Source organism: Ranitomeya imitator, chromosome 1 (genome assembly GCF_032444005.1).
Source record: "Ranitomeya imitator isolate aRanImi1 chromosome 1, aRanImi1.pri, whole genome shotgun sequence".
In the NCBI taxonomy this organism is placed as follows: Eukaryota; Metazoa; Chordata; class Amphibia; order Anura; family Dendrobatidae; genus Ranitomeya; species Ranitomeya imitator.
This window is the reverse complement of record NC_091282.1, coordinates 205,740,418-205,759,944: the sequence shown is the minus strand read 5'-3', so window position 1 is coordinate 205,759,944 and position 19,527 is coordinate 205,740,418. Positions and strand designations below refer to the sequence as shown.

Sequence of the window (19,527 nt, the reverse complement as noted above, 5' to 3'; positions counted from 1 at the left end):
CTAAGTAGTACCAGATTTTGACATACAGTATGGGTTTTCATGGCACTGATATCTCTACATACAGTCATGGCCAAAAGTATTGACACCCCTACAATTCTGTCAGATAATACTCATTTTCTTCCTGAAAATGATTGCAAACACAAATTATTTGGTATTATTATCTTCATTTAATTTGTCTTAAATGAAAAAACACAAAAGAGAATGAAGCAGAAAGCAAAACATTGATCATTTCACACAAAACTCCAAAAATGGGCCAGACAAAAGTATTGGCACCCTCAGCCTAATACTTGGTTGCACAACCTTTAGCCAAAATAACTGCGACCAACCGCTTCCGGTAACATCAATGAGTTTCTTACAACGCTCTGCTGGAATTTTAGACCATTCTTCTTTGGCAAACTGCTCCAGGTCCCTGATATTTGAAGGGTGCCTTCTCCAGACTGCCATTTGTAGATCTCTCCACAGGTGTTCTATGGGATTCAGGTTTGGACTCATTGCTGGCCACCTTAGAAGTCTCCAGTGCTTTCTCTCAAACCATTTTCTAGTGCTTTTTGAAGTGTGTTTTGGGTCATTGTCCTGCTGGAAGACCCATGACCTCTGAGGGAGACCCAGCTTTCTCACACTGGGCCCTACATTATGCTGCAAAATTTGTTGGTAGTCTTCAGACTTCATAATGCCATGCATATGGTCAAGCAGTCCAGTGCCAGAGGCAGCAAAGCAACCCCAAAACATCAGGGAACCTCCGCCATGTTTGACTGTAGGGACCTTGTTCTTTTCTTTGAATGCCTCTTTTTTTCTCCTGTAAACTCTATGTTGATGCCTTTGCCCAAAAAGCTCTACTTTTGTCTTATCTGACCAGAGAACATTCTTCCAAAACGTTTTAGGCTTTTTAGGTAAGTTTTGGCAAAATCCAGCCAGGCTTTTTTATGTCTCGGGGTAAGAAGTGGGGTCTTCCTGGGTCTCCTACTATACAGTTCCTTTTCATTCAGATGCCAACGAATAGTACGGGTTGACACTGTTGTACCCTCGGACTACAGGGCAGCTTGAACTTGTTTGGATGTTAGTCGAGGTTCTTTATCCAACATCCGCACAATCTTGCATTGAAATCTCTTGTCAATTTTTCTTTTCCGTCCACATCTAGGGAGGTTAGCCACAGTGCCATGGGCTTTAAACTTCTTGATGACACTGCACACGGTAGACACAGGAGCATTCAGGTCTTTGGAGATGGACTTGTAGCCTTGAGATTGCTCATGCTTCCTCACAATTTGGTTTCTCAAGTCCTCAGACAGTTCTTTGGTCTTCTTTCTTTTCTCCATGCTCAATGTGGTACACCCAAGGACACAGGACGGAGGTTGAGTCAACTTTAATCCATGTCAACTGGCTGCAAGTGTGATTTAACATAGTAACATAGTAACATAGTTAGTAAGGCCGAAAAAAGACATTTGTCCATCCAGTTCAGCCTATATTCCATCATAATAAATCCCCAATTCCATCATAATAAATCCCCATTCCATCATAATAAATCCCCATTCCATCATAATAAATCCCCAGATTAGTTATTGCCAACACCTGTTAGGTGCCACAGGTAAGTTACAGGTGCTGTTAATTACACAAATTAGAGAAGCATCACATGATTTTTCGAACAGTGCCAATACTTTTGTCCACCCCCTTTTTTATGTTTTGTGTGGAATTATATCCAATTTGGCTTTAGGACAATTCTTTTTGTGTTTTTTTTCATTTAAGACAAATTAAATAAAGATAATAATACCAAATAATTTGCGTTTGCAATCATTTTCAGGAAGAAAATGAGTATTATCTGACAGAATTGCAGGGGTGTCAATACTTTTGGCCATGACTGTATGCTTAATGGCACACATTTTTAGATTAGCTTAGATTTTGTTCCAAACAATTGCTTCATTGAGGATCTTTCATCACAATATGTTGACCTTTTGAATGGCAGTGTATAAAGGTCTCACGCCTGCACCAATGATTGATGGCCACTTTGTACACTGGCAGATAAACAGTGGATGTCAATTATTGTTGAGAGAAAAGGAAAAGAATGGAGGGTGTACTGTCGATACAACCTAACAATTAATCTGTGGAGTGTAACTGTCATTTCAGGGTACTTTGTAGAATATGTTCCTGTGTGTACACAAGGAATAACACTTTCTAACAATTTTTTAACAGATTGAAAATGTGTAGGCTCCAGACACAAGAAGCTACAGCAACTTCTCTTTGCCTCTATACCGCTAAAACGGCTTCCAACATCTCTCCATAGACTTCTACAGACAGCTGCTGTAATCTGATCCCTCAATAAAAACAGATCAGGAGTCAGATTTGAGCAGTGAACTCAAGAGCAGGAGACAGATGGGTCAGGGGAGAGACATGACTGATCAGGGGAAAGAGGCATTTTGTCTAAAATGATATATTACAAAGTATTATATCTTTGCTTGTACTTTTGGCCTATAAAAAGAACGATTGCTAATTAAAGAGAACAGCGTATTTTGATGACACATATTTTGAGCCCCTGAAATATTCTAGATGACTGAAGTGGTATTATATGTAGACTCTATAGCCTCTGATTCATGTAGATTTTGTTTGAAATTGCCATTTTCATGTGTGCATGTAAAGTCTACATATATATGGGGTACACGTACAAGGAATGGGTCCCTATGAAGTTGGGGATAATCTGTATGTAAGCTGTAAGTGAAAATAATTAATGTAATTACAGCAGTTGATTTGAATATTTGCAGAAAAAGAAAAGCTGAACAGCACAAAATATTTATAAATATCCTCAAAACTTGTGTCAGAAAAAGATGTAGCTTTCAGCACACACTTCAACTAATTTACTAGTTTTCTGTTTCTAGCACTGTTCAGCTGCTCCATATTGCTCAGCTGGTGTGTTCCATGTTGCCATCTCATCCCACTGATGAAGGAAAATTGGGGTGGATTAATTAAGGGGGTGTGTAGTTTAAAAAGCCCAATTCAAAATTTGTATTAGAGAATTCTTCAAGGAAGGGGAAAAGAAGAAGATACTCCATTATAGGACCTACCTGCAGGGCCGGTTTTAGACAAAGTGGGGCCCTGGGCAAAAGTTTAAAGTGGGGCCCCAAATGCTAACATATTGCACAATCACACATAAAGTTCAGGCCGGTAAACGAGCGTAATCAACAATATTGAAGTTCTTAGATGCTTGTTTCCCAGCCTCGTTAGGGTAGGTGTACATGTTCGGTAATTGGCAGTGCTTTGGATGCAGCACATGTCCGCTGTATCCAAAGCACTACCGTCTATTGAACGCAGGTGATTCAGCATGTGTTCATTGAACGATGCGGATTCACTGTGTCCAATACATTGTACAGGTGAAATTTATCTTACAGAGTCTCGTGTCTCCGAAAGTTAAATAGACATGCTGCGATCTGGAAAGACGCGCCGCATGTCCGTCTCCACAGGTAAGCCGCGGGTGTCGTGCACGCATAGTGGGCATGGGATTTCTTGATGCTGTAACATCTGGATGCTGTGCAAGCACGCAGCGTCCAACCCGCATCGTTTACTGTGTGTGTGCACCTACCCTTACTCTGGCTGAGGAAGAACGATTGGTACACATAACTCTCGATACAGTATAATGCAGGTCCCATATAGTACATATAGTAAAATGCACTCCACTTGGTCCTTGTTAGAGTATAATGCAGCCCCCTCAGAGTATAATGCAGTCCCCCTCAGAGTATACTGCAGCCCCCCTCATAGAGTACTCATAGAGTATACTGCAGCCCCCCTCAGAGTATAATGTAGTCTCCTCATAGAGCATAATGCAGTCCCCCTCAGAGTATAATGCAGCCCCCTTAGAGTTTAATGCAGCCCCCAGATTATAATGCAGCCCCCTCAGAGTATAATGCAGCCCCCAGAGTATAAAACAGCTCCCTCAGAGTATAATGCATCCCCATACACAAAGTATAATGCCCCCCACAAACACACACACAGTATAGTGCAGCCCTCTCACACACAGTATAATGCAGCCCCTTCAGAATATTATGCAGCCACCTAACAGTATAATGCAGCTCCCTAAGAGTATAATGAAGCCCCATACACAGTAAAATGCAGAGTGTAAAGCAGCCAGCTCAGAATATAATCCTACCCCAGAGTATAAAGCGCCCCCTCAGAATATAATGCAGTCCCCCACACATCGTATAATGCAGCCCCCTCACACAGTATAATGCAGCCCCCACACACACAGTATAATGCAGCCCCTTCAGTGTATAATGCAGCTACCTAACAGAATAATGCAGCCCCTAAGAGTATAATACAACCCCACACACATACAGTATAATGCAACCCCCAGAGTATAAATCAGCCCCCTCAGAGTGTAATGCAGCCCCATACACACAGTATAATGCAGCCTCCCTACACAAACACTATAATTCAGGCCCCCCCACAAACACACTCACAGCATTGTGCAGCAGATACACACAATACTTACCTCTCCTTCTCGTTCCCCCTCTGTTCTGGCTTCTGCAGAGCATCTCATCAGCTCCACTGCCGGCACACACTGAGTCAGAGGCATAGGGGGAGTGATGGGAGAGGGAGTCCTCCATCACTGCCTTTAACTGCATTGACATCTATGATGCTGATAAGTTGAATGTGCAGTTTGGGCCATGGCGCTGGGCCCCTCTTACTCAGGGGCCCCATAGCGGCCACTGGCTGGGGGCCCCTGGATGAGTGGGGGCCCTAGGCGACTGCCTGGTCTGCCTGTCCCTAACGCCGGGAACCTGTTAGCTGATACATGCTGGCTAAACTGGTGGCAGCATGTATCAGCCACCAGCTGTACAATCTCAGCCATGTACTGTGCTTGCTAACTATTTTCTGTTCTACCAAGCGATGATCTCTTCCAGCTCATATCTATCACAGATTGCTTCTGCCAGTGATTCTCATACTTTCAGTAATGTCATGTTGATAGAGCAGCTTATTCTCTTCTGCAATGCTCTGTTGACGGGGCTCCACTGCCAATATATTGCTGATTGATAGCCGGCTCCCTGCTGCCTAACTGTGGGGAGCCAGCTCTCAATCAGAATGATGTCGGCAGTGATGCCCTATCAAAAGAGCAGACCAGGGCTCTAATGACAGGAGGTGACAGAGAGTCACTGTCTGAATCAGCAGATATTTCTGGGCAGAACAGGTAAGTAGTTAGCACCTATTTGTCTGTAAAGTACTTGGCCCCATAGAAAAAAATAACTGAAATCCTGGATATCACCTTTAATTACTGCCCCTATAGATTACCTTTGATCCATGGGGATCCTAGAAGTGGGATGTCCTGTGATCAACTCATGATTTTGGGTCCATTGTAACAGAAATGGATTGATAATAGTAGTTAACCACAAATTTCAACTATCCTTGCACATATTGATTAACAGCTTAAAGCCTATGCACAGTGTATGCAGAAAGCTATCAATCGGTAGTGGGGGAGTCGTCAACAAGAGACTTGCCAATTCACTCCCCATGCTGTTTATTCATAGCTTTCAGCCTATGAATATTATAGCAAAAAAGCTGTCAACTAATGATTAGTTTGGAAGTGTGTCAAGCTCATCACTGAAAGGTGTAGCAGTATTGCAGCAGATGAAAAGTGCTAACAGTATTTTTCGGACTATAAGATGCATCGGACCATGAGATGCACCTATGTTTTAGAGGAGAAAATTAGAAAAAAATTTAAGCAAAATATGTGGTCAATTCTGTACTTAATATTACCTATCCTGGATTATATGGCCCCCTCATCCCTATCCTGGTATGCATGGCCTCTCTCATCCCTATCCTGACATGCATGGTCTCCTCATCCCCATCCTGGTATGCATGGCCCCCTCATTCCCATCCTGGTATGCATGGCCCTCTCATCCCTATCCTGGTATACATGGCCTCTCTCATCCCTATCCTGGTATGCATGGCCTCTCTCATCCCTATCCTGGCATACATGGTCTCCTCATCCCCATCCTGGTATGCATGGCCCCCTCATCGCCATCCTGGTATGCATGGGCCCCCTCTTTCTTATCCTAGTATTCATGGCCTTCTCATCCCTATCCTGGTATGCATGGCTCTCACCTCCCTATCCTGGTGTACATGCCCCCGTCATCCCCATCCTGTTATGCATGCCCCCCTTATCTTTAGCCTGGTAGGCATGTGACATGTCCCACTCATCCCTATCCTGGTAAGAATGGTCCCCCTTATCCCTATCCTGGTATGCATGGTCCCCATCTCTGTCCTGATATGCATGGCCCCATCCTTATCCTGGGTTGATTGGCCCCCATCACTATTCTGGTATGCAGGGCCCCCATCTCTGTCCTGGTATGCATGGCCCCATCCTTATCCCCATACTGACCAGTGTCCATCTGATCACAGTTATAAGGTACTAGATGGTGGCCCGATTCTAACGCATCAGGTATTCTAGAATATGTATGTAGTTTATTTCTGAAGATTTCAGAATAATGCAATGAATACACAGGATTTGGCCGGCTGGGTGCGACCAATTAGCGAAGCATGGTTCAAATCCCGCGGCAATTCGCGGCCGGACTGTGCCTGTTGCTGATTGTACGTGGGCAGCTACGTAGTATATAGCACAGCTACGTAATATATAGCACAGCCACGTAGTGTATAGCACAGCCCACATAGTATATAGCACAGCCCATGCAGTATATAACACAGCTCTTGCAGTATATTACACAGCCCATGTAGTATAGAGCACAGACCACGCAGTATATAGCACAGACCATGCAGAATATAACACAGCCATGTAGTATATAACACAGCCCATGTAGTAATTAGCACAGTCCATGTAGTATATTGTACAGCCCACGTAGTATATAGCACAGCCCACGCAGTATATAACACAGGCCACATAGTATATAACACAGCCACGTAGTATATAACACAGCCACATAGTATATTGCACAACCACGTAGGATATAGCAGAGCCCACGTAGTATATAGCACAGTGAGGTAGTATATAACAAAGCCCATGCAGTATATAACAGCCCATGCAGTATATAACACAGCCCACATAGTATATTACACAGCCCATGTAGTATATAGCAATGTGGGCACCATATCCCTGTTAAAAAAATAATTAAAATAAAAATTATATACTCACCTTCCGGCGGCCCCCGGATCCAGCCCAGGCCTTTAGCGATGCTCCGTTCCCAGGAGTGCCTTGCGGCAATAACCCGTGATGATGTAGCACTCTTGCGAGACCACTACATCATCATCTCGCGAGACTGCTACATCATCACGGGTCATTGTCACAATGCATTCTTGGGACCAGAGCGTCGCAAGGAGTGAGAAAGGCTGGCGCGGACGACGGAAGGTGAGAATATAATTATTTTTTTTATTATTATTTTTAACATGATATGTTTTTAATATTGATGCTGCATAGGCAGCATCAATAGTAAAACGTTGGTCACACTTACAAGGTTGATGGCAGCGTTAATGGACTGCGTTACACCGCGTTATGCCGCGGTGTAACACGGTCCATTTAACAGACTTCTGAAACGCTATGTGGGTGCTGACTGGAGGGGAGTATGAAGGGGGCACTGACTGGAGATGAGAAGGGAGGGGCAAATTTGCGGCCGGACTGTGCCTGTCGCTGATTGGTCGCACCCAGCCGGCCGCGACCAATCAGCGACACGGGATTTCCATTACAAACAGATGGAAGTGGAAAACAGACAAACAGATGGAAGTGGACCTTAGGCAATTATATATATAGATAGCAATATAGGAGCTCTGCTATACCTTATAGCCTGTCAGCCCTACAGACACAAGTTAGTTATGTCATGCACTGTGCATGATCTAACTAACTTTCTAGTGCCTGGTGACTCAGATGTCATCATGACAACATCAGGTCACCATGGCAATGATCGTGACCCCAGAATGACATCACGGGGTCTCCTGTTATGATAAGGTAAATTAGTACCACAATGGACATAGAGGTCAGAGCACATACAGTGACCTGTCAATAACCCAAAAACATAGAACGAGCTCTGAGACGTGGGAACTCTGCTGACCGCAATCCCTAATCCTCTCCAACCACACTAGAGGCAGCCGTGGATTGCGCCTAACGCTCCCTATGCAACTCGGCACAGTCTGAGAAACTAGCTAGCCTGAAGATAGAAAATAAGCCTACCTTGCCTCAGAGAAATACCCCAAAGGAAAAGGCAGCCCCCACATGTAATGACTGTGAGTTAAGATGAAAAGACAAACGTAGAGATGAAATAGATTTAGCAAAGTGAGGCCCGACTTTCTGAACAGAGCGAGGATAGGAAAGGTAACTTTGTGGTCAACACAAAACCCTACAAAAACCACGCAAAGGGGGCAAAAAGACCCTCCGTACCGAACTAACGGCACGGAGGTACACCCTCTGCGTCCCAGAGCTTCCAGCAAGTAGAAAAAAACAAATAGACAAGCTGGACAGAAAAAAACAGCAAACAAAAGAGCAAAGCAGAACTTAGCTATGCAGAGCAGCAGGCCACAGGAACGATCCAGGAGGAAACAGGTCCAATACTAGAACATTGACTGGAGGCCAGGATCAAGGCACTAGGTGGAGTTAAATAGAGCAGCACCTAACGACTTCACCACATCACCTGAGGAAGGAAACTCAGAAGCCGCAGTACCACTTTCCTCCACCAACGGAAGCTCACAGAGAGAATCAGCCGAAGTACCACTTGTGACCACAGGAGGGAGCTCTGCCACAGAATTCACAACAGTCTCCAATCCAAGTGCAGAGGGGCTTTCTTCACTCTGTCTGCTCCCGGAATGCAGTGATGGAGTTCTCTTGAAGCATTTAGAGAATTAAAGTGCCAGGAGCATTCCCGCACTGCTCCTGGCACGTTAACCCCATAAATGCTACGATCAGCTGACACTCGTCAACGATCGCGCACACACAGCCTCTGTGCGCTCACCATAACGTATCCATCCGTCCCAGGTCAGTAAGTGCCAAGCCACAGGGACGTATGGATACATCTAAGGTAATAAAGGGGTTAATGTAACGGTCTGGGTGGTTGAAACACTGTGCCGTGGTCCGAGGAGAGCCTGGAGGGGCGTGACTAGGTGTCTCACCAAGTCAAACCTCTGATGCACAGTGGCTGACGAAACGTGCTACTCCAGGACCCTGGGTAGATGGCAAGGAAACAGAGGCAGGTACAGCCAGGGATGGTGGGCTTGGCAAGCACAGCCAGGCACAGCTGACAGGCAGGCTGGCCGGCACGGCTGGTAGGCAAGCTGGCGGTAACGGCTGATAGACAGGCTTGGATGGCACAGCTGAAAGACAGGCTAGTGGGCACAGCTGATATACAGGCAGGTGGACATGGCTGATAGGCTAGTGGGCACAGCTGATAGACAGGCTGGCAGGCGCGGCTGATAGACAGGCTGGCATACAGGAATACAAGCACTGGGACCTGAGATCTAACAAGAATGTTACAAACAGACTTACAGTGTTGCACAGGCACCTTCCACCTGGTGGAGATGCCTTAAATTATGTTTTCCCCAGCCATTGGCCCTTTAAGGCACCAGGACCGCGTGCGCAGTGCCCGGGAATCTGTGAGAAGTGCGCAGACCCGGTGCAGCTACAGGAGGATGAGGATGGGGTGTGGGACCGTGGTAATGAGTGTGTCGGCGTCTCTTCTGGGGAGGAAGGCAGAGTGCCGAGATGCTGGAGCCATAACAGCAACAGCAGGAGGAGGAGCAGGAGTTATGAGGCTGCAGTGGTGAGAGCATTGGCATCTCTTCCAGGGATAGGGGTGCAAAGACACTGGCATTACACTTTACTATTCACAATAACTGTAATTTTGATCAGGCGTGCCCAAACTTTTACATGCCACTGCCATCTGGCATTTGTTAGTTACTATGCGAGCTCAGCTCATGAGCCTGCTCCATACACCTAAACTTGTTTTGGAACATACATGCCTGTCTAATGACAGAAAGGGATTGCATATTTTTTAAAATTTAGATATTTTTTGTGCTAAATTGTACATCAGAAGCTATTTAACAACATACAGTTTGCCTGGGAAATTAATGTTTTATACAATGAACTTGAAGTTTCCATCTAAAATTTGGTAACTATGGGTATGATATTCTTAATACGGATCTAATCTTAGTATTCTGAGTGCACAGTGGTGTACTGTTGTAAACCATGCTAACTGGTCCTTCTATTAAAGATCTGAATTGCAATGTGCATTAAGGTACAAACAAAGTGTAGTATAGAGAAAGGTAGCAAAATTTATGACAAATATGTTTGATTTTACAAACCTTATATGGACAAATATATTAGGACATACTTCTTAATCATTCAATTTTGGTTTTTCATAGCATTCTATTGCAGCAGGTAATTAAAATCAAGTACCTAGCCATGCAGTCTTCCTTTACAAACATTTGTGTAAGAATGGATCATTCGAAAAAGGTCACTAAATTGAAGAGTGGTACTGTTCTAGGATGCCACACTTGCAACCAGTCAATATGTAAAATTTCCTCCCTGTTAAATATTCTATGATCGACTGTGAGTAGTAGAATTGAAAAGTCAAAGCGTTTTATTAACCACAGCAACTCAGCAAGGAAGTGGCAGAGAATGTAAAGCCACAGAATGGGGTCATTAATTGCTGAGGTGAAATGATACAGAATCCCAAACGTCCTCAGGCATTAATATCAGCACAAAAAACTGTGCGCTGAGAACTTCTTGGCAAGGGTTTCTATGGCCAAGCTTCCCCATGCAAGTATTCCATCACCAAGCACAATGTTTATTGTTATTATTGGGGATTAAAGTGGGGGTTAAAGTGTGCTGGCTCAGGATTCTGGACTGTGGAGTGACAAGTCACACTTCTCTGCCAAGCAGTCTGGTGGACATTGTCTAGGTTTGGTGAATGTCAAGAGTACATGAGTGGTCTCACTGTATTGCGCCTCTCCATTGTGCTGGCTGTAAACTGCTACAGGGTGCTATGACGGTGCTTTGAGGATGTTCATCAGGGGTTGGAATATGCCCCTCAGTTCCAGTAAAGGAAAATATTAATACTTTACTATATCAAAACTAATTGTGTTCTTCCAACTTTGTGGAAAGAGTTTACTAAAGGCACTTTTCTGTTCCAACATGACTCTGCCATGACTGGTCCATGATGGCATGGTTAGGAGGCTTTGGTCTGGAAGAACTTGACTGGCTCGCTCACAGCCATGACGTTAATGCCTTTTAACACTTTTGAGATAAACTGAGAAAGGAGATTGTGAGCCAAGTCCCTATCCAACATTAGTGTCTGAACTCATAAATGCTCTTCTGGATGAATAGGGAAAAAAATATCCCACAGATGCTCTCTAAAATCTATAAAGCCTTTCCAAAAGATCGGAAGCTGTAAAGGGGATAGGGAGGGCAGCTCCATATTAATGACTATAGATTTAGAAGGTGATGCCATAATAGCTTCTGTAGGTTTCACATGTTGGCATCCCAATACTTTTGTCCATACTGTGCTTGGTCTTTAGCTAATGTTAGTAAAAAATGGAGCCTCAATTTCAAGTCCATTTCAATGTCTTATATGTATTTTTTCAGCAAACATAAAAAACAGTTTAGATATATGTGATATTCAAGGAATCTATAAGGCTATGTTCACGTGTCCAGTAATCATCCAATAGAATGGATCTAGCAGCAATTTGCTGGCAAAAATGTTGGGCAGGCACAACGTCTTGGCTGTTTTTAAAAATTGGTTACAGCTGAATATGTTTTTTAAGATTGAAGTCTATTGAAATGGGATCCCTTAAATAGCCATTTATTGTTTTCCCATTTGAAATGGGTCCGTTTTTGCTTACTGGATCAGTTTCATAAAAGATGATTACTTGAAAGTCCAGGTCCTGAATACATGATAAATATTTATTTTTCCGCCTCCAGTAAGCAAAAAAAAACCAGATCCGTTTCCGATGGGAGAACAACAAATGGCTATTTAATGGATCCGTTCTCCTTAGGCTATGTGCACACGATGTGGATTTGTAGCGTTTCCGCAGTGTTTTTTCCGCGCGGAAATGCTCCAAAAATGCAATGGATTACTTAAGCAATGTTAATCAACGACATTCCTGAAATGTTGTACGCATGATGAGTAACTTTCCGTCCTTATTTGCAGCGTTTTATTTTCCGCAGCATGTCTCCACAACTTTTTTGTCAATGGATTTCTGCTGACATGTGAACATAGCCTAACTTGTACGCATCTTATATCATCTTTAGCGTTATTCAATCACTGTGTATTGCAGAAATGGTTTCTACTCTACATCTGTGTAACAAATTTGCTCAATCCTTACAATAGAAGAATTTTTTTCCAAGGAAAAATGTAGTTACTGACACCTGCAGCTGAGTTTGCAATGATTACTCTGCACTTTGTCTAATCAGTGTGTTTACAATGCAGGAATACTGCCCAATTATCAATGTCAGTCGCTATGGTAACATATGCTAAACATTCATCCTGCATTCTAAATAAGCAACCAACACTAAAGGTCAGCATACACCATATCTGTCCAATACAAGCATGTGGCACATAATACGGTAAAGCTGGAGAACAACCCAAAGCTGGAGCATTTGATCTGAACAGCAGGCACCAATAAGAACAAATTCATTGCATAGTAGTCTTCAAGAATCTGAAGCTGAATGTTGCATGCAGTGGGGAAAAAATGTTGAGATTTAGTGAAAGAGATGCTAAATACGTGAGACGGAAAAGAATTTCTTTCTGACCTGGTTTTCATGGCTGCCAGATGTGTCTGGATATGGCTCTTTCACAATTATCCCCGGGGGAACCTGTATGTTATATACTGTTCTCACCTTTGCATCTTGAGATGTGCCCCTCACAGGGTGCATGCAGGAATCTTAGCATGCAGGTCTTTAAAAGCTCACGGGCATAAGCAGATCTGGAAGATATGTCAAGTCACAAGTTCTCAGTCTATAATGTGAAAAAATAACATATGGGCACAGAGCCAAAATTCTCTTTTTTTCTATTTTAAAGTGCCATAGAAACTCTACAACCCCCTTGTACATAGCCCGAGATCACTCCCAGATCTGTTTTCTATGATTTATAGTACAGGGCTGAAAAAAATGCTAGTTAAGATACCTAGATTGCTATTTAGCCCCTGCATTTGCATGATATATAACCTTAGAGTTGGAAAGGGAGGTCTGGTAACTTTACTCCAAACCCCCCTCCCCTTTCCTTATTACCAGCACCAGCAAAGTATTAGAAAGATGAGAAGGGTCTAGCCTCTCTCTAACTAACTGCTACCTAATATATTGAGCTTTTTGTAAATTTTAGAACTAATTTTTAATTTTAGATATCCCAATACATAAATTTTGGCCAGAATATAAAACATGGGATGCTCACTAGGAAGTATATTTTTACTACAGCTTGTTGTATACTTTTATTGCACTCTGGAAGGCAGCTGCCAAAACCAAAGAAGTCATAATGGAGTTAGTACATATTGGAGACATAGGGTACAATGGCAAAATGGTGGAAGAGTTTATAGCTTGATAAGCCAGGGTCCACAGTACCAGCCTCCTAGAAGAAGGGAATCTACGGTTCATACCGCCGGCAGTTCTTCGCTTTTGCTGAGCACCCAAAATCAGACAGGTACTTTGGCTGCTGGAAGATCTCAGTCTCCCATTTCTAACAGCAACCGAAGAGAAAATTCACAGCATATAAATACTCAAAGGCCAAGGGAGACTCCTGACCAACTATGGTTCCAAGCATCAAGGTCGGGAAACCGTGGAAATGATGCTACAGGAAGGAGCAGAGATGGTATCCCAGATAGACATCAAGGTACAGTCCATCCTCAACGTCCGCAACAATACAAAAGAGTCAATGCAACAACAGGTAATGCCGCAAGATCTGAAGTGATGCAAGCGGATGATCCACGCAACCCATACAAGTACCATGAAGAAAATTCCTATTACAACTATTTTGATACATATGAAAGCAGGAGAGAAAGCCAAAGAAGGAGGCCCGGCTATGGCACAAGACATTCCCAGTATGGTAAGATACACAGGCAATTTAATCATCTAGTTATGCCATGATGACACTTAGTCCAGTACTCTTTGTATTATTTAGTTCCTATGTGCTAGCACACATTTCTTACTTCCACGCAAACTAAATGTAGACAATTCTTAAAAAATAAATAGATCTACTTGGTTATCTTCATGTTCATTTTTTCTGGTAACCTGATTCATAACACTACTAAAAGTAGTATATTCAGTACTTCAATAAGTTTGTTTCAGCCCAGTGAGTACTCTATAGCATAATAGTTAACTCTTATTCTTCTACCGATACGTGATATATATATATATCGGAAAAACACCATATGGGGGATATTTTCTACCTTTGAGAATTTTAAGGTGGTCTAGTCTGTGTTTCTTTCTGTTGATAAATTTGGTGCATTTTTAATTGTTAAGGCTACCTATTGGTGTATTTTCCGCCAATACTTTTTTGAGACAGATTTTAATTTTCTGCTTAATATCTTTAGTTAAAACTTAGACAAAGGCTAGTCATGCCCACTTTGGAGCAAAACAAAACAAAGCGTTGAGCTTGTAGAATTCTTGGTTTATTTCTAATTGAAAATGGCGCAAATATCATGCACCAAAATGTTGTTGCATTGTACGATTAGAATCTGGCATTAATGATGAATCTACATTGTTTATTGACTGATGTTACAGAACAGATTTTGTGTGTTTATACTGGGCAAAACACTGCAATTTTTTCATCCAGCTTTTGCTGGCATAAAATTCACAATGTATTAAAGAACCAGAAATGTAGATGAGATTTTTATCCAAATGTCATCCACAAACTCAATAAATATTCCGTGAAGAAGGCTTAAATCCACAAGTTGTCAATTTATAATGCGATTTTCACCCTCTATAATGCATAGATTGAAATCCATTGCAAATATTTGACAAGCTCTGGATATAAAACATGCTGATTTTTTTTCTGTGGATTTTGACAACCTTGTATGTTGAAACTGCATCAAATTTCTCTGCAATTTATGGTTTCATGTGGATGTGATCTGATAATGACCACATACTCTGCAATCCATCCTAGTCATTCTAGTTCAATTGGTCAGATAATTCTCTACAATGTAACTTCATGGGAAAGTAGTTTGGATTTGTTCAAGTCTGCCAGGTTGAACTGTTACAAGAGATATATACAATTTTCCTGAACTAGTGTAATTTGTGCTTTTTTGGGTTAATGCTATGAGATTCTTAGAACAGGAAAATAATCCAACATGTAAGTCTGCTGCCAGCATGATACTGATATTGTATACGTAAAGTGAATGAAACAGGAAACAGGGAAATTATACTGTAAGTCACATTCCTATATGTATTTTCCAGGTCTTGATATATTACATTTCATTTCACTCCAGCCATGTCAAAAGAAACAAATTCTTGCAAGAATTCATTCCTGGTTTTGCTCTTACACTTTTAACAAAGGGTCATTCATGAGCCAACTATGGGCTATACATGCATGACCACTTTATTCCATCTACCTTCTACTTCAAATCTAACATTGTTTGTTTTCCACAAATTTATGTGAAACAAATGCTCCAGATATGTTTGATTGAAATGTATCACATTACGTAATGAAATATGTAGTAGTTCACTTGGCATGGGTTCTCTCTCTGCTGACAAGTCATGCAAGGTGACTTGATCTCAGTCCTTTGCGCCTGTTTTTTGTTTAGTTTTGAGTGTTTTGTGTCTTCTTTTTGTTTGCACCCTATTCGTTATGCTATTTAGATATTTTATATGTGCTTGCCTAATTTTTTGTTGTTTTCTGAGTTCAGCTATTTCCAATGTTTTTTCCTAATTCATCAATTGCAATGACAAGGATACATCAAGATCATCAATTTTTTTTTCCAGGTCTTGATGAATCCACGTCATTGACTGTGGTACCGATTCATCATTTGCTTTTCTTTTTAGGTCACTTTCTTTTTTGTCTGTCTTGTAGTATTAGTCTGGACATCAAATTCTTTAAAATGACACGTGATTCAGGAATTTGGCATACAGATAAAAATGGTCCGTTTTCCAGTTTTAATTGTTTTTTTGTACTCTCTTGAAAAGTCATACGTTTTACAAAAGGGCACAATGGATGAAGTAGGAAAAAACATTGGAAATTGCTAAACTTGGAAAACAAGGTGGACTCTAGGTGGAGTCAGACGCTCCTAATCCATGATGAGGGGCGCACATTTTCATGACTCAATAGTATCTGACAAGTGGCATGCTCCTCTGTGCGCCACACCAGAAATCTTTCTCTTGGCCCTGACGGAAGTGAAATGTCTGGCGTGTTGAACATCACAACTCATCTGGCTAGCTTCAGTGCCCCTGTGCTCCTCTGATGCTTCAGAAGCAAAGCTACCTTTGAATTAAGCGTGGGAGAGTACCACCTCAGACCAGTAGCGTGTCTAAAAGCTTAATCTTGAGGAGCGCAATAGACAGAGGAGTGGTACGGTCCTGAAAAAGCAAGCTTACATAACAATTATATAACACCCTCAATTCAGTAATGAAGAGTTTCTGACTTCATGATATCTTTCTGATAACTTGAATTTCACACTGTATTTATTATGGGTGCTGATCGCATTGTAGCGACCCAGCTGGCATGGCATTTTGCAGGCAATATCCCATGGGAAAACTATATAAATTAGCTATGCTGCAGAAGCCAGACAAAATACTCTAATTCACCTATTGAAGTACCTACTATAGCTTCTCACTCTGCTAGCCAGCACCCTGCTCTACATTGAAGAGAGGCTAAAACCGAAAAAATAGTTGAGAGTCTTTTCCCTTTGGAAGAAACTCTGACATCTTAAGATCTCTAGTCTTATTCAAAGGAACTTCTATGTGTCGGGCATTGACTTACAGGACAGCTATCTCCAATAAGTAACACTAGAGACATAGATTTTCTTCCTTCTGGAGGAGAGCTATTAGGCACAATCTGCTAGTAATACAGCAAGGAATTTAGTTTAATTAATCATGAATTAAAATACACTTGCAATTGGTAATGGTAACAATATGGAAAATGGTTGGTTACTATTGTGAATGATCAGTGTTGACATCATGAGGTCACTGTTGCTAATTCAGCCAGTCTCGTTAATCTTATGATCAAAAGACATTTTTACATTCCTGTTAGAGTGAAACTCCCATCCACGTAACAATGGAGTAGAGTAATTGTCTACTGTAGAATAATATTTCTGGAAGAAATCACAGTTTTCATGCTTTTGATAGGTCAGCTTGTAAGAGGGGGGTTTATGTACTCCCACTCTTTTTCTTTTAGATGGAAAGCTATGTTACCAATGACTCTTCCCATCTATTAGAGAATGCATAAAGTATGCTGGATGTTTATACAAGTGGAAGCAACAGGAACTATTTCCTGATGTTCCTCCTACACCTTTTATGAAACATCTGGAAGTGTATTGTTATTGTATTTTTAGAAAAAGTTTAAGTTTTTGAATTTACTTGATTTGTACTTCATTACAGCCCCAAAAGGCAAAGTAGGATCATATTAGATCCATACAATCAACAAACTCATTTAAAAGGGCTGTCCAGTCTTAGACTATAAGTTTGCAGTCTCTCTATATGACTGCAGAATTGTGAATCTTCACAGCGTGCAGTTCTGTGGTGCCAGCGTCGGGCATGTGACCAGAAATATACAATATGCGTACATGCGGTCATGAGCTGACTAGACGTGTTCGGCCTTGTTCAATGCAAGGAGAATCATAACACACAGTTGTCAATTTTTGCTTATATATTTCTATGAGGAGTAACAGATGACTGGTACAACACAGAGTTCTAAGAAAATATCCTCATAAACTGCTCTTCCATGGCAAATACAAGTGTTAACTAAAAAATACAGTGGGGCAAAAAAGTATTTAGTCAGTCAGCAATAGTGCAAGTTCCACCACTTAAAAAGATGAGAGGCGTCTGCAATTTACATCATAGGTAGACCTCAACTATGGGAGACAAACTGAGAAAAAAAAATCCAGAAAATCACATTGTCTGTTTTTTTAACATTTTATTTGCATATTATGGTGGAAAATAAGTATTTGGTCAGAAACAAACAATCAAGATTTCTGGCTCTCACAGACCTGTAACTTCTTCTTTAAGAGTCTCCTCTTTCCTCCACTCATTACCTGTAGTAATGGCACCTGTTTAAACTTGTTATCAGTATAAAAAGACACCTGTGCACACCCTCAAACAGTCTGACTCCAAACTCCACTATGGTGAAGACCAAAGAGCTGTCAAAGGACACCAGAAACAAAATTGTAGCCCTGCACCAGGCTGGGAAGACTGAATCTGCAATAGCCAACCAGCTTGGAGTGAAGAAATCAACAGTGGGAGCAATAATTAGAAAATGGAAGTCATACAAGACCACTGATAATCTCCCTCGATCTGGGGCTCCACGCAAAATCCCACCCCGTGGGGTCAGAATGATCACAAGAACGGTGAGCAAAAATCCCAGAACCACGCGGGGGGACCTAGTGAATGAACTGCAGAGAGCTGGGACCAATGTAACAAGGTCTACCATAAGTAACACACTACGCCACCATGAACTCAGATGCTGCAGTGCCAGACGTGTCCCACTGCTTAAGCCAGTACATGTCCGGGCCCGTCTGAAGTTTGCTAGAGAGCATTTGGATGATCCAGAGGAGTTTTGGGAGAATGTCCTATGGTCTGATGAAACCAAACTGGAACTGTTTGGTAGAAACACAACTTGTCGTGTTTGGAGGAAAAAGAATACTGAGTTGCATCCATCAAACACCATACCTACTGTAAAGCATGGTGGTGGAAACATCATGTTTTGGGGCTGTTTCTCTGCAAAGGGGCCAGGACGACTGATCCGGGTACATGAAAGAATGAATGGGGCCATGAATCGTGAGATTTTGAGTGCAAAACTCCTTCCATCAGCAAGGGCATTGAAGATGAAACGTGGCTGGGTCTTTCAACATGACAATGATCCAAAGCACACCGCCAGGGCAACGAAGGAGTGGCTTCGTAAGAAGCATTTCAAGGTCCTGGAGTGGCCTAGCCAGTCTCCAGATCTCAACCCTATAGAAAACCTTTGGAGGGAGTTGAAAGTCCATGTTGCCAAGCGAAAAGCCAAAAACATCACTGCTCTAGAGGAGATCTGCATGGAGGAATGGGCCAACATACCAACAACAGTGTGTGGCAACCTTGTGAAGACTTATAGAAAACGTTTGACCTCTGTCATTGCCAACAAAGGATATATTACAAAGTATTGAGATGAAATTTTGTTTCTGACCAAATACTTATTTTCCACCATAATATGCAAATAAAATGTTAAAAAAACAGACAATGTGATTTTCTGGATTTTTTTTTCTCAGTTTGTCTCCCATAGTTGAGGTCTACCTATGATGTAAATTACAGACGCCTCTCATCTTTTTAAGTGGTGGAACTTGCACTATTGCTGACTGACTAAATACTTTTTTGCCCCACTGTATATATATCAAAAAGATGACAGGTCCTCTTTAAGCCGTATGCAGAAACTTTTT

General features: G+C 42.0%; 1 protein-coding gene across 1 annotated transcript in view; it reads left to right on the top strand.

Annotated features, from left to right (window-relative positions):
- LOX (lysyl oxidase) overlaps positions 1-19,527 on the top strand; it is a 123,042-nt gene that overhangs the window by 14,206 nt on the left and 89,309 nt on the right. The gene's annotated exons all lie outside the window — the stretch shown is intronic.